Genomic DNA, 15119 nt, shown 5'->3' on the forward strand with positions numbered 1-15119 from the left:
AATTGTAATAATAGCCAATATTTACTAAAGATTTATGTGCCAATTTTCTAAAGGGCTTTGAGTGTTATCATTTATTTAATCACAACTCTACTAGAGAAGTTTGTATAGGCCAAGGGAAGTCATATGACTTGCCACAAGTTACACAGCACAAAGTGGCTGAGCTGAGCTTTGAACCCAGAACATTTGATTCCAGAGTTTATGCTCTAAACTACTATATAATACATCCTTTCTAATACTATGTATACAACTGTTTTATAGGAATATATCATTGAAATTGAGGTAGGGGAAGGATAATGATTTGAGGAGACCAGAGGACAAAGAGATGGACAAAAACAGAAAAAATGATGTCACAATATTTTTTATTATTTTTCAGTCTTTGAGCGATTGCAGTATGACTCCATTTCCCTGGTGCATTCATATAATAGTTCACCTGGTGAAAATAATGAAGACTATTTACAATGCTACCCTGCTTTTTCTGATGTCCTGCACCTGGAAGTTGTGCTTTTTAAGGTAATCTCTTTGCCAAAAATTATTCAGAGGAGGAAGAGAAAAAAAATAGTTGGTTTTGACACATTTAAAAGTAGCCAAACAAAACATAAAAAGATAGCAGCAAATGATAAAATTGAAACTGTATTCTACATTATATGAAAACATATTCATAATAATAGTGTAATCTGAAGAAATGCTTTGTTAGATTCACTTGTAATTACCTTATAGTTTCTATTATTACTGTGAAATATGCCATCTTTTTAACTATATCTTCTAATTGCTTCTAGTAAATGGGAATATGATTAATATTTTTGTATATTGATTTTATATGCTGTAACCTTCTTAAATTCTATTTATTCTAATAATTTATAGATTTTCTTGGATTATCTGTTAATTAATTATGTTTTGAATCATGACAGTTTCTTTCCAATATTTCTTTAGCTTGTATTACTGTGCTAGCTAGGCTCTTCGGTACAAAGAGGAACAATACCATTGGTAGAGGATTTCCTTATTTTGTTCCTAAATTCTACAAAAGTTTCACCTCTTTTAGTAGATTGTCTTTCTCAAGTTAAGAACTTTTGTTATATTCCTAGTTTGCTGAGAGGTTTTATTACAAATATTATGAAGTTTTTTCCCGTCTATATGTACTGCCATGTTCATATCCTTTTTTTCACCATTAATATCACACTGTGACCATGAGATAAATTACAGTAATCAATTTTCTAATGTATTTCTTGCTTTTGCTTTCATCAAGCCTCATCATTGGATATTTTGTTTCCTATTTTAATCATTTTGACTTTTATTTTTATATTGAACTTTCTTCTACTTTGCTTTTGTTGTTCTTTTTCTAATTTATTGAGTTGGATCTTTAGCTTCTTAATTTTCAATGTTCTTCTGTAAAATAAGAATTTAGAACTATAAATTTTCTTCTACCACTTTAGAAATATTTCACAGGCTTTTATATATAGTATTTTTATCATTCAACATTTATTATTTTTAAATTTCTCTTATAATTTTTTTGACCCATGAGTTTTTTTTTTCAATTTCTAATCATATGGGATTCCTTTTTTAAAAATTATATTATGAAATCATTACTCCCATTCTAGTTTAATTTTATCTTTTTTTCTGCTTTAATTTTTTTGATATCTATAGACTTTATTATATGCTCCTTATATAGTCATCTGGTATGTTTAAAGAGTGAGCAATCATATAAAAGGAAATATGGTCATAACTGATTGAAGTAATAAAATCCTGAAACTAAATAACTCATAATTAATTGCACAACATATATTAGATTTCATTACATCAGTATACAGCTTAGTAGTAAGGTCTCCTAATGGCCATAAACCTCTAAGGTGTTGTCATCCTGAAAAATGAAGGAGGAGAGAGAGTTGTTGGGATGCTAAATGGAGAAATCTTCCATAGTGCTGGTGTGATGTATCCTAAGTTGTAAAGTTATAGGGCATCGCCACCTAGTGGCAGAATTTCATGCCTTAAAGGGACTTTCCTTGTTTTCCAAGGAGCAATGTGTCTTGTTCACTTTCTAACCATCCCTCTCTGATGCTGTCCTTCCTAAAATCCATGCCTCTTCCCACACAGTGTAAACCCATCTGCTTTTCATCCATCAGTCTGTCAAGGATTTGGTTATGCCAATTTTTATGTTCACCTGACTTTTTAATTCCAAGTACTTTGGTTATTTTCAAAGCTACACACAGGATGCCCATATTTTTAAAACTCCATCCTATTTGTGAAGGATCATTACTTTGGGCTTTGGCCCAGTTTTTATTCTTACTGCTGAATCTTTTCATAAGTCAAAATTAGTGCAGAGTTAATGCTTTAAAAGAGAGTCCTTAAAGTAAATAGCTAAATGAAATAATTACCAAAATGTACACTTTGGATGTATTAAGATTCTAGAATTTAAAAACAGGAAAAGGTCCCATTAGTGAAAATTCCATCACTAACCTTTTGGTACCACTTGTAGAGCATCACATAAATATTCAGACCATGATAGCTCGGTGCAGGAATGTTACCAAATATTTCCATGCAATCTGGAAATAGGACCAGAGTTGGCAATTGGGGGTCTGAAGTCCCAACATCCCTTATGCTGCTTCCTACACCTTGACAACAGGAAAGCTGAGTGATGCTAGGTAGTGCACTACAACAGTGAACGTAAGCCAGCCATCTGTTTTTCGCAAAGTATAGTAAAATCAATTTTCTAATTGAACATAGACCACTTCAGAGTACAAACATATCCTTCTTCAAGATTTAGGAAAACCGTACATTCAAAACCAATCTCAAACTTTAAACAATAAAAGATATCAAACATTTTAAACTGTACAAAGCAAATTAGCAAGATTTTAATGTTGGCAGTTTTAAAATGTCACCTATCCAAAACACAAAACAGGGAGATAGCCAAGTCTTAGCTCCATCCTAATCAAAGCTGTCATGCAGATCCAGTTCCACTCTTCTCATCTCCAGCAGGTACTTCACTCAAGCAGGTGACACCCAAGGGGAGCAGACGGACCAGAAACAAGAGTGCCACATAGAAGGAAGAAGAGAGGGGACCTTGAACCTTAGCTACTGGTTAGCTATTCAACTTTGATGATATTCAGCATTTTCCCAAGTTATTCTTTCTCGCTTCTCATCACATAATTTACATTATGCATACTATGTGCCAGAGACTGTTAGTGCTTGACATGTAGTCAGTTAATTTTCACAACTGTGTAAAGTAGGTTTCTATCATTAGCTCTATCTCAGGGCCAAAGAAACGGAAGCACAGAGAGGTTAAATTGTATTCCTAAAGCACTACACAGTTAGCAAATAGATTCAGACCTGTGCAATCTAACCCAGAATTAGCTCTGAATCACTCTACCATTCTGTCTACAGGACGACAAGCCTGTGTGTTTCAGGCACTCTCATGGTGATTTTTCACACAGGACAGCTTTTGATAATAGAAAGGCCCTCTCTTTCAAATGAAAGGACTTCACTGATGGATTAACAAATTCTCACCCATTCACCTATGTGAGTGAAATACTAGATCTACTTTCTTAGTCTTCATAACAAGCAGGACGATAACCGTAATTTATAATGAATACAAAACATTGATTTAGTGTTCAAAGAACTTTTGCACACTTGTTCTCATTTAGACGAGTGAAGTAATCTGGAGACATAGAATAGGCATTCACTTTGGCTTTAGGAAGAACTTTCACAAAATCAGAGGTTGCCCTACATAATACCACACTTTTTACCTTGAGCAGGTAGAGAGCCTGGGGGTTCCGTTATACCTTAATCTTAGTCCATTCTATTTGTTCCCCTGTCCTTCAGCAGTGCCCTTAGACTTGCTTTAAACATTAATCGCATTCGTAAGCATGGTTTCTAGGGTCAGAACCCAGCCTCCCTCCACCCACCCAGCTCCCTACACATCTTGACAGTGCTTTTTGAGATGCCTCAGTTCTAGTCTCCTTGTAATTGTGCACAGTACATGTCTGAACAAATAGACCAGAGTCCTGCAAAAGTGATCTTGAAATCACAATTAAAAGAACCTTTGGAGAGATCTACTCAGGAAAATTTTCTGAATAGACAAATGCTTTTAAAGGGGATTCTAGACAGTCCATCTTCTCTGCCTCCTTCTGCAAAGTAGGACTACACTAAAACCTTGTCACAGTGTGACCTGAGCAAAACCATTATCAAGTGATCTAGTCATCTTGAACCAGACAGAAGAAAATTGACATGATTTCAAGATAGGTTTAGAAAAATAATCTGACTAGCAAAAAAAAAAGGGGGGAGGGTGGGATTCTTAGGGAACTTAAGAGGCTTAATATTTTAGCAAAAATTTAAAGATGCTCTTTATGATACACACATTTCTCATTGCTTTACAAATTTTAAATGTAACTCAAATTTGTTTTTCACACCGTTTTGTTATTTGAGGTGTAAGGCATTCCTGCCGCAAACAGCAATGACTTGTCCTGGAAAACCAGGGAGGCTGCAGGTCCTACTGTTCCTTCTCTACTAGCTGTGGCTCCAGACTCTCACCTCCACCAAAGAAAGCATTTCAGAATTTAGGAGTGGAAATGATGACAACATTGAATAATTCTAATTTTTTCTTTTTTTTTGAGATGGAGCCACTGTCGCTCAGGCTGAAGTGCAGTGGCGCGATCTAGGCCCACTGCAACCTCCACCCCCCGTGGTCAAGCAATTCTCCTGTCCCAGTCTCCCGAGCAGCTGGGACCGCCCGCCACCACGCCCGGCCAATTTTCCGCATCCCTCGTAGAGATGGGGTTTCACCATGTTGGCCAGGGTGGTCTCGAATTCCTAACCTCAGGAGATCCACCCGCCTCAGCCTCCTACAGCGCTGGGACCACAGGCATGAGCCACCGCACCTGGCCAGTGATTCTAATTTATATTTTTTAAAATTACCTTACAATCTTAAAACTTTTAACTGATTAGTATGCAACCCTTAAACTTTATAACAATCATTTCCAAAGTGGAAAAGTCACTGGGATATGGGGACAAGTATGATTTGTCTTTGTACTTCTGTTTTTCTAGTGTCTACTTTTTGTTTTCTAGTCTACATGTTAGCACAGGAGTATATATATTACTTAAGTATACCTATGTTGGGGTGCATACATAATTTCTTTTTAAATGATAGGATGCAAAATCAAATCTATTCAGATAGCAGTGAAGAGGCTGTTTCTGAATCCTGGCAAACTAGGGGATGCATACCCCCTTCTTTTATTTAGTAGCTTCCATAAGGATGTAACTTATGGAAGTTATATCCTTCCATAAACTGATAGGCTATCTAACCAGTGAGGAAAACTGATAAAGTGGCCTCTGAGCTCCAGAAAGCACTTAAACACAACTGAAAATATCTTGAAAGTTTGGAAAAAAAATTTAATAGTAAATGGATTCAGTAGTTATTCAGTATAAGGTTTGGAATTCAAAAACTCCAGCCATTACAATAGACATTTATTTAAAGTAAAACATCTGCAGACCAAATAATTCTTAACATTGTTTCAGGTTTGACCATCTTCATAACAGCTGCATCCACAGACTTCAACTACTTGATTACTTCTTTGCCCATTCTTCTTTCTTTTCTTTCCCAAATAACCTCTTTCAGATACAGTTCAAGGTAGAAATTTTCCTCTTCATATTTGGTCCACTGCTCTTTAGGCAAGATCTGATGCTTCATGGTCAGGTCCAGTGCCCTCTTAATGTGAAACATCCTGTCATTATAAAGGTTCTCAGGAAGCCTTCTTATGGCTTGTTTTACGTCTTCATCCTCATATATTGTATCATCTCGCATTAACCTCAGTTTATTGAATCCTGCGGCATTGTAATACCATTTTTGAATACGATCCAGCCACTTGCCTGATGCTGAAATGGCCTGCTTGCCAGCCATTTTGACTTGCTTTAATTTTTTTTAATCCTTCTTATAACAAGATACAAAAATTATACATTGGCTGCTCATCCCAACAGAATTTGGCAATAGAAAACATTTTCTTTCATTAAATACATAGAAAAAGTATGGTTATTGATATTGATGTAGTTATTATTGAATTTTGTATTCATGTTTTTAAATTTTTTATTTTTATTTAATTTCACACTTGAAAAACTGGGAATATTACAAAGAACTCCCAAACTGCCCTTTACCCAAATTCACCAATTAGCATTTTATCACGTTTGCCTTATCATTCTGTTTTTCTCTTCCTCTCCTTCTCCTTCTCCTATTTGATAGTAATTTGCAAATATCATTCTCCTTTACCTCTTAATATGTCAGTATGTATTTCCTCAGAGTGATGATTTCCTCTTATACATCCTCAGTAAATGTGTCACAATCAAGAAATTTGACATTGTTTCAATATTGTAATCTACGCCATATTCCAATGTTATCAGTTGTCCCAATAATGTCTTTTATGGTTATTTTCTTTCCTTGGTCAAAGTGCTAATCCAAGATGATGCATTGCATTTACTTGTCATGTCTCTCCAGTTTTTAATATGGAACAATTCCTTGACCTTTCTTTGTCTTTTATGTGTGTAGAAAAACAAACTCAGCTTCTGTCATTATATTCTCACAACCCCACTTCTGACGCTGATTGTGTGGAAAAAAAACAGTTTTTCTTTGGCTCTTGTACCACAACAACCAACACAGAAAACTTGTGACCAAATGTATTGGGATTTCTTCTCACCAACAAGCAAGTAAACAATTCTGTAGTGGACACCAGCTGAGTGTTCTCCAATCCAATTCAATTCTGAAGCTATCTCCCTGCAGAAAGTATCAGATCCCACAGACTGAGGGCTTAGTCCCACGAGACTGCCTCAACTTTAGACATCAGTTTCAAATCTGGGCCTCTGGAACTTTTAACTGACCTGCTTCAAGTTAGGGTTCCCGCAACCCCTCTCTTTAGGCTCAAATAATTTGCTAGAAAAACACACAGAACTCAGGGAAACACTTACTTACATTTACCCCTTTATTCATAAAGGGTATTTTAAAGGCTACATATAAACAGCCAGATGAAGAGATACATAGAGTGAGGTCTCGAAGGGTACTGAGTACAGGAGCTTCCATTCCTGTGGAGTTGGGGTGTGCCACCCTCCTGGCATGTGGATGAGTTATTTTTCACCTTTCTACAATCCTCCACAAATTCAGTTGTACTTTGTCCTCTTGTGCTTTTCATGAAGACTTCATTCGATAGGCACTAATGAAACATGAACAGCCATGTAGAAATGTGACTGGACTAAAGGGTATGATCTAATACCAATAGACTTGGTGGAGAAACCCAGCAAGGCTTGCCTATTCAGATTCTTCTTGGCTTCTTTGTGCAGCATTCCTTCCTCCTGGGTATGGGGCAGGACTCTTTCTGAAATGGGGGTCTTATGACCCACAGTCAAACTAGATAGGTCAGAGAATTTCTTTACATCCAGCTCCAAGACAGAAAGCCGGGTGAAGATTAGAGTGTATTTTTAGTTTCTATGGCTTGCCTTTGGGAGAAAAAAAGGCAGGTAAAAGGAGGGCAGGAGAAAGAGAGAGATTCTGTTTTCTGAATCCTAAAGTGCCCCAACATTATACATATATATACATATGTATATATATATATAGACTGTCTCTCACTTTTATTTCTCTGAAGCTGTTTCAAAGCTGCTTCAGGAACCAAAGACAAAAGACCAAATACTTTAACAAAAGATGTGCTTATTACTTTAGTCGCTTAGGAAATAACAAGAGATTTGGGAGTTATGAGCCAGGAACCATGGACAATTTCAATATATATATCACAATATCACACATTGGCAATTGGCACTTGTGTAAATATAGGACACTTATTTCATAGATTGTCCTTTAATTTAAATTTGTTTGCCATTTCCCCATTATTTAGAGTACGCATATTAGCAAAAGCACCACAGAAGTGAAGTGTTGTTCTCAGGGCATCATATTGGTGGCACATGATGCTGGTTTGACCCTCTAGTAGTAAAGTTAACTTTGATTACTTGGTTAACATTGTGAATAGTTGCTAGATTAATCCACTTTACAGTTACAATTTTCCTCTTTATAATTAATGATTTTGCTGGGGATACTTTGAGACTATGTAAATATCCTGTTCCTCATTAACTATCATCCACTAGTTTTCAAATCCATTGATAATTCTTGACTGAATCAGATATTGCTATGATGAATGCAAAATGGTGATTTTCAAACTCCATCATTTTTATTACATTTATTAGTTTATATTCTACATCAATGTAGAGCTTTTTCTCCATTTATTTGTTTATTAATTACTTTGGACACATAGATTTTTACTTTATTTTTAAAATACCCTGTTGTTATTATTTATTTTAATACCCAAATTGTCTCAGATTTAGTGACTGGCTGCCCATTTAAGTTGGCTCACCTGTCTTTTGACATGTCTCATCATTCTTAAACACACATTTTACTTACTTTAAAATTTTTTTACTTCCTTACTTTCAGGCTTGTGTTTTACTTCCTACCCCATTAATCATTTCTTTCTGGAGACAGTATTTAGAAACTAAGTCATTGTATATAGCTGTGTTTTAGCTTAACGTTTTGTTATTTTCCATTTAAGAGACAATATTGCTTATGTGATAATGATTATTTAATGTTTGTTGAAACTTGCTTTATGTCCCAGAGAACATGATCAACTAATGTTTTATGTGTGCCTGGAAAGACTGTGTATCTGATTTTTGCATGTAGTGTTCTGTTCATTAAATTTAATTGTGTTGTTTAAATCTTCTCTATTCCTAAGTTTTTTGTTTGCTGGACCTATCAGTTACCGAGAGAGTTAAAATCTCCCACTGTATTTATGGATTTGTCAAATTATTACACTTTTGACAATTTTTGCTTTGTACACTTGAGGCATTGTTAGTATGTACATACAAGTCTAGAATAGGTACATATTTTACAATTTTAGGAACTCTTTTTATCTTTTTGAATGTAAAATTTTTTGTTTGCTGGGTCTTTTAAATTTTTTTAAAACCTTTCTGGGTACCTAGTAGTTGTATACATTTATGGGATATATGAGATGTTTTGATACATGCGAAGTGTAATAATCACATCATGTACAATGGGGTGTCCATTATTTGAAGCATTTATCCTTTGTGTTACAGACAATTTAATTATACAGTTATATTATTATTGACTATAGTCACCTTGCTGTCCTATCAAATAATAGGTCTTATTCATTCTTTTTTCCTACCCGATAACCATCCCCACTCTCCCCCACCACCCAGTACCCTTCCCAGTCTCTGGTAACCATCCTTCTACTCTCTATCTCCATGAGTTCAATTGTTTTGATTTTTAGATTCCACAAATAAGTGAGAACATGTGATGTTTGTCTTTCTGTGCCTGCCCCATTTCACTTAATATAATGATCTCTAGTTCCATCCGTGCTGTTGTAAATAACTAGATCTCATTCTTTCTTATGACTGATTAGTACACCACTGTGTATATGTACCATATTTTCTTCATTCATGTATCTGTTGATGAACACTTTGGTTGCTTCCAAATCTTAGCTGTTGTAAACAGTGCTGCAACAAACATGGGAGTGCAGATATCTCTTTGATAATACTGATATCCTTTGTTTGGAGTATATACCCAGCAGTGGGATTGCTGGATCATATGGTAGCTCAATTTTTAGTTTTTTGAGGAATCTCCAAATTGTTCTCCATTGTGGTTGTACTAATTTACATTCCCATCAACAGTGTACAAGCATTCCCTCCTCCTCACATTCTCGCCAGCATTTGTTATTGCCTGTCACTTGGATATAAGCCGTTTTATTGAAGTGAGGTAATATTCCATTTTAGTTTTGATTTGCATTTCCCTGATGATCAACTACATTGAGTACTTTTTCACATTCCTGTTTGCCATTTGTATATCTTCTTTTGAGAAATGTCTATTCAAATCTTTGTCTCAATTTTGATCAAATTATTAGATTTTTTTCCTATTGAGTTGTTTGAGCTCCTTATATATTTTGGTTATTAATTTCTTGTCAAAAGGGTAGTTTGCAAATATTTTCTCCCATTGCACCTTTACTTTGTAGACTGTTTCCTTTGCTGTGCACACACTTTTTACTTGATATGATCCCATTTGTTCATGTTTGCTTTGATTGCCTTTGCTTGTGGGGTACTAGTTAAGAATTTTTTGCCCAGACCAATGTCCTGGAGACTTTTTCCTGTATTTTTTTGTTGTAGTTTCATAGTTTGAGGTGTTAGACTTAAGTCTTTAATACATTTTGATTTGATTTTTGTATATGGCAAGAGATAGCTATCTAGTTTCATTCTTCTGCATATGGATATCCAGTTTTCCCAGCACCGTTTATTGAAGAGACTGTCTTTTCCACAGTGGATGTTCTTGACACCTTTGTGGAAAATGAGTTCTTTAGGTGTGTGGATTTGTTTCTGAGTTCTCAATTATCTTCCATTCGTCTATGTGTCTATTTTTGTGACAATACCATGCTGTTTTGATTACTGTAGTTCTGTAGTATAATTTGAAGTCAGGTAATATGATTCCTCCAGTTTTGTTCTTTTTGCTTAGGATAGCTTTGGCTATTCTGGGTCTTTTGTGGCTCCGTATAAATTTTAGGATTCTTTTTTCTATTTCTATGAAGAATGTTTTTTTGTATTTTGATAAGTATTGCATTGAATCTGTAGATTGCTTTTTTGCAGTATGGACGTTTTAACAATATTGATTATTTCAATTCATGAACATGGACTATCTTTCCATTTTTTTTGGTGTCCTCTTCAATTTCTTTCATCAGTGTTCTACAGTTTTTATTACAGAGATCTCCCACTTCTTTGGTTGAGTTAATTGCTAGGTATTTAATTTTATGTTTGACTATTGTAAGTGGAATTATTTTTAAATTTCTTTTTCAGATTGTCCAATGCTGGCATAGGGAAATGCTACTGATTTTTGTATGTTGACATTGTATCCTGCAACTTTACTGAATTTATCAGTTCTTATAGTTTTTTGTGAAATATTTATGCTTTTCCAAACACAAGATCAAATCCTCTGCAAGCAAGGGTAATTTGACTTCTTCCTTTCCAATTTGGATGCCCTTAATTTCTTTCTCTTGTCTGATTGCTCTAACTAGGACTTGCAGTACTATGTTGAGTAACAATGGTGACAATGGGCATCCTTGTCATGTTTCAGATCTTAGAGGAAAGACTTTCAGTTTTTCCCCATTTGGTATGATACTAGCTGTGGGTCTGTTATATATGGGTTTTATTATGTTGAGGTATGTTCCTTCTATACCCATTTTTTAAGGTTTTTATCATGATGGCATGTTGCACTTTATCTAATGCTTTTTCGGCATCAAGTGAAATGACCATATGATTTTTGTCCTCCATTCTGTTGATACTATATATAACCATTGTTGAACCATCCTTCCATCCCAGCGATAAATCCCACTTGGTCATGATGAATAATCTTTTTAATGTGTTGTTGAATTTGATTTGCTAGTAGTTTGTTGAAGATTTTTGCATCAATATTTATCAGAGTTAGTGGCCTGTATTTTTAAATTTGTTTTTGTCTGATTTTGGTATCAGGCCTCGTGGAATTAGTTTGGAAGTATCCCTTCCTCCTGTATTTTTCAGAATAGTGTGAGTAGGATTGGTATTAGTTCTTTAAATATTTGGTAGAATTCAGCAGTGAAGCCAACAGGTCCCAGGCTTTTCTTTACTGGGAGACTTTTTATTACAGCTTTAATCTTGTTACTTGTTATTGGTCTTCTCAGGTTTTGGATTATCTTTGTGGTTCAGTCTTGATATGTCATATGTGTAGAGGAGTTTCTCTATTTAGTCTAGATTTTCCACTTTATTGGCATATAGTTGCTCATAGTTGCCATTAATGATCCTTTGAATTTCTGCAGTATCAGTTGTAATCTCTCCTTTTCATCTCTGGTTTTATTTATTTGGATCTTCCCTCTTTTTTTCTTAGTCTGGCTAAAGGTATGTTAATTTTGTTTAACATTTCAAAACACCAACTTTTTATTTTATTTACTTACTTTATTTCGTATTGTTTTCTTCATTTCAATTTCATTTATTTCTGCTCTGGTGTTTATTATTTCTTTTCTTTCTCTAATTTTGAGTTTAGTTGGCTCTTGCTTTTCTAGTTCTTTAAGATTCATTATTGGGTTCTTTATTTTAAGTTTTACCTTTTTTTTATTTAGGCACTAAATAACTAAACTTATATATAACTAAACTTTATAGCTATAAACTTCCCTGCTTTTGCTGTATCCTATAGGTGTTTGTATGTTGTGTTTCCATTATCATTAGTTTCAATAAATTTTTCAATTTTCTTCTTGGTTTCTTCATTGACCCACTGCTTATTTAGGAACATATTGTTTAATTTCCAGGTATTTGTATAGTTTCCAAAAGTCTTGTTATTGATTTCTATTTTTATTCCATTGTGATCAAAGATGCATGATATTATTTCATTTTTTTTTGAATGTTTTAAGACTTGTATCGTGACCTAACATATGGTCATGTGACCTAACATAGTGGCTTTAGAGAATGATCCATGTGCTGAGGAAAAGAATGCATATTCTGCAGCCATTGGATGAAATGTTCTATAAATATCTGTTAGGTTCATTTGGTCTATAGTACAGATTAAGTCTGATGTTTCTTTGTTGATTTTCTGTTTGGAAGACCTGTCCAATGTTTCCTTGCTGTTAACATAGTTACTCCACCTTTCCTTTTTTGGTGGCATTTCTTTTTCCATTCTTTTACTTACTCACTTTTTTTCTTTCTTTTATCTTTTACAAAATGTTCTGCCAAAAAAATCAATGCATGAATTTGTTTGTTTCTGAATTTACCGATAGAATTTATAATTAGTATTAAGGATAAGCTTTATATATCCAAACATTATCTTTCTTTACTAATTTTTTATTTTATAGAATTTAAACTCTACAGAAAAGTCAGAAGATATCTTTCATATATTGTAGCACCATTCTTATCCAAGGCGGATACTTTCCAAAATCCCCAGTGGATGCCTGACATGGAGAGTAATTAATCCTATATACACTATGTTTCTTTCCTATACATATATATGTATGATAAAGTTAAATTTATAAGTTAGGTACAATACAAGATTAACAACAACAATAATAAAATAGAACAATTATTACAATATTCACAGTTTCATGGATAGAAGACTCATTCTTACAACAGGTCTTAGCAACTTCAACATATGATTTTTATCTTCCCTTATTAAGTTGAAAACTTTCTCCTTTTCACTTAAAGGAAACACTTTACAGCTTCTCTTTAGCATATGTGAACTGCCAGCATTATCATTCTTACACTTTGGGGTTACTATTAAGTGAAATAATGATTACTTGAACACAAGCACTGTGATACTGCAACAGTTTATTGGATAACCAAGATGGCTAGCAAGTGACTGAAGGGTGGGTAAGGAATATAGCATTGATATGCTGGACAAAGGGATGATTCACGTCTAGAGCAAACATGAGATTTCATCACACTACTCACAATGGTGTGAAATTTAAAACTTATGAATTGTTTATTTATGGAATTTTCCATTTAATATTTTCAGACTGCAGTTAATCATGGGTAACTGAAACCGTGGATGAAGGGGGACTACTTTAGATTCATCAGTGCATCAATTTGGCTACATATGGCCTATCTCTCTTTCTAAATACTATATACATATATGTATACATACATACGCACATTTTTTTGCTGAACCATTGGGAAGTAGCTTGCAGATATCATGACACTTCAACCCTAAACACTAAATCATATATCTCTTAAGAACAATTAAATTACTATTACACCCAGAGAAACTTAACACTGATACAATACTATTATCTAATATACCATCCATATCAAATTCCCACAATTTTCCTAACAATATCCTTTATAGCTTTTTATTTGTTTTGGTCCAGGATCCAGTCAAGGGTCATGCATTGTATTTAGTTGTCATGCTCCTTTTTAGTATTTTTAAATCTAGAACAGCACCCTCCCTTTTTTTCTTGTCCTTTTTTTTGTGACATTGGCATTGTTGATGAGTCCAGGTAGTTTTCCTCTATATGTCTCACAGTATGAAATGTGTCTGATTGTTTTCCCGTGATTAGTTTAAGCATTTTTAGCAAGAAGACTACATGGGTGATGTTCTGTCCTTCTTAGGCACAAAATGCCAGTTTATCCCAAGATCATAGATACTTTTGGGGATTTTACAGATAGCTAGGGAGGTATTTTTTACTTGCCCATTAAAAAAGTTACTTTTCTGGACACAGGTCAAATTATGGTTTATAATTTGCACCATATTCCCTGTCTAGGTTACCTGTGTACAGAAATGCTGAGCATTAAGAGGAGTTTGTGTATCTATTCTGCCATCACATTTTCCTACCTCAGAGCATTTACTTAGTCCAGCTGGTTGTCTGTCTGTATGTTCACAAACTTTCACAATCAACTCAATAGGAAATAAAGTTTTTTTTTCAGCAGCTTCATGTGCCGTCTCCTTAAGTACTTTTTCCTATGACTTGGTCACTTTTCCCCCTCTCATTGTATGAAGACTTTCTCATACTACTCTATATTGATCATTTTTAAGAGGCAAATGTGATATGATCAAGTTCCTCTCCTGTTATTCTTACCTCCTGACATGTTATCATAGCATCTGGGTCTTTTGTCTCTTTGGAAAAATAAGCCAGATTTTATTGCATGGATTCTGTATTAGTTTTATATTTCTACCATAACAAAATGATCACAAATTTAGAAATCTAAAACAACATATTTATTACAGTTCTGGAGGCCAGAAGCCTGCTATGGGTCTCATCAGACCTGATGAGAAGTCAAGCTGTTGGCTGGCTGCATTCCCTTCTAGAGGCTCTAGGAGGGAATCTGTGTCCTGCTCATTTGGTTATTGGCAGAATTCGGTTCCTTGCCACTGTAGATCTGAGATCTGTAGATCTCAGTTCTTTGCCACTGTAGATCTGTAGATCTGAGATACCTTTCTTGCTGGCTGTGAGCTAAGAGCTGTTCCTAGCTTCCAGAGGCCACCTGAATTCCTTAGATTGTCATCTCTTTTCTCCATCTTCAAAGCCAACCATGGCAAATTGAGTCCCTCTCATACTTAGAATTTCTCCATTTTCTTTTGTCATTACATC

General features: G+C 34.7%; 1 protein-coding gene and 1 pseudogene across 2 annotated transcripts in view; one reads left to right on the forward strand and one right to left on the reverse strand.

The window, feature by feature from the left end:
* NBDY (negative regulator of P-body association) overlaps positions 1 to 15119 on the forward strand; it is a 109631-nt gene that overhangs the window by 2423 nt on the left and 92089 nt on the right. For both annotated transcript variants that reach the window (XM_065538053.1, XM_074030297.1), the window contains exon 2: positions 374 to 510. The gene's annotated coding sequence lies outside the window, so the exon portion shown is untranslated. The remainder of the gene's footprint in view (positions 1 to 373; positions 511 to 15119) is intronic.
* Positions 5434 to 5893, reverse strand: LOC107128458 (cytochrome b-c1 complex subunit 7 pseudogene; annotated as a pseudogene).

The sequence above is a fragment of the Macaca fascicularis genome, chromosome X, assembly GCF_037993035.2.
Source record: "Macaca fascicularis isolate 582-1 chromosome X, T2T-MFA8v1.1".
Lineage (NCBI taxonomy): Eukaryota > Metazoa > Chordata > Mammalia > Primates > Cercopithecidae > Macaca > Macaca fascicularis.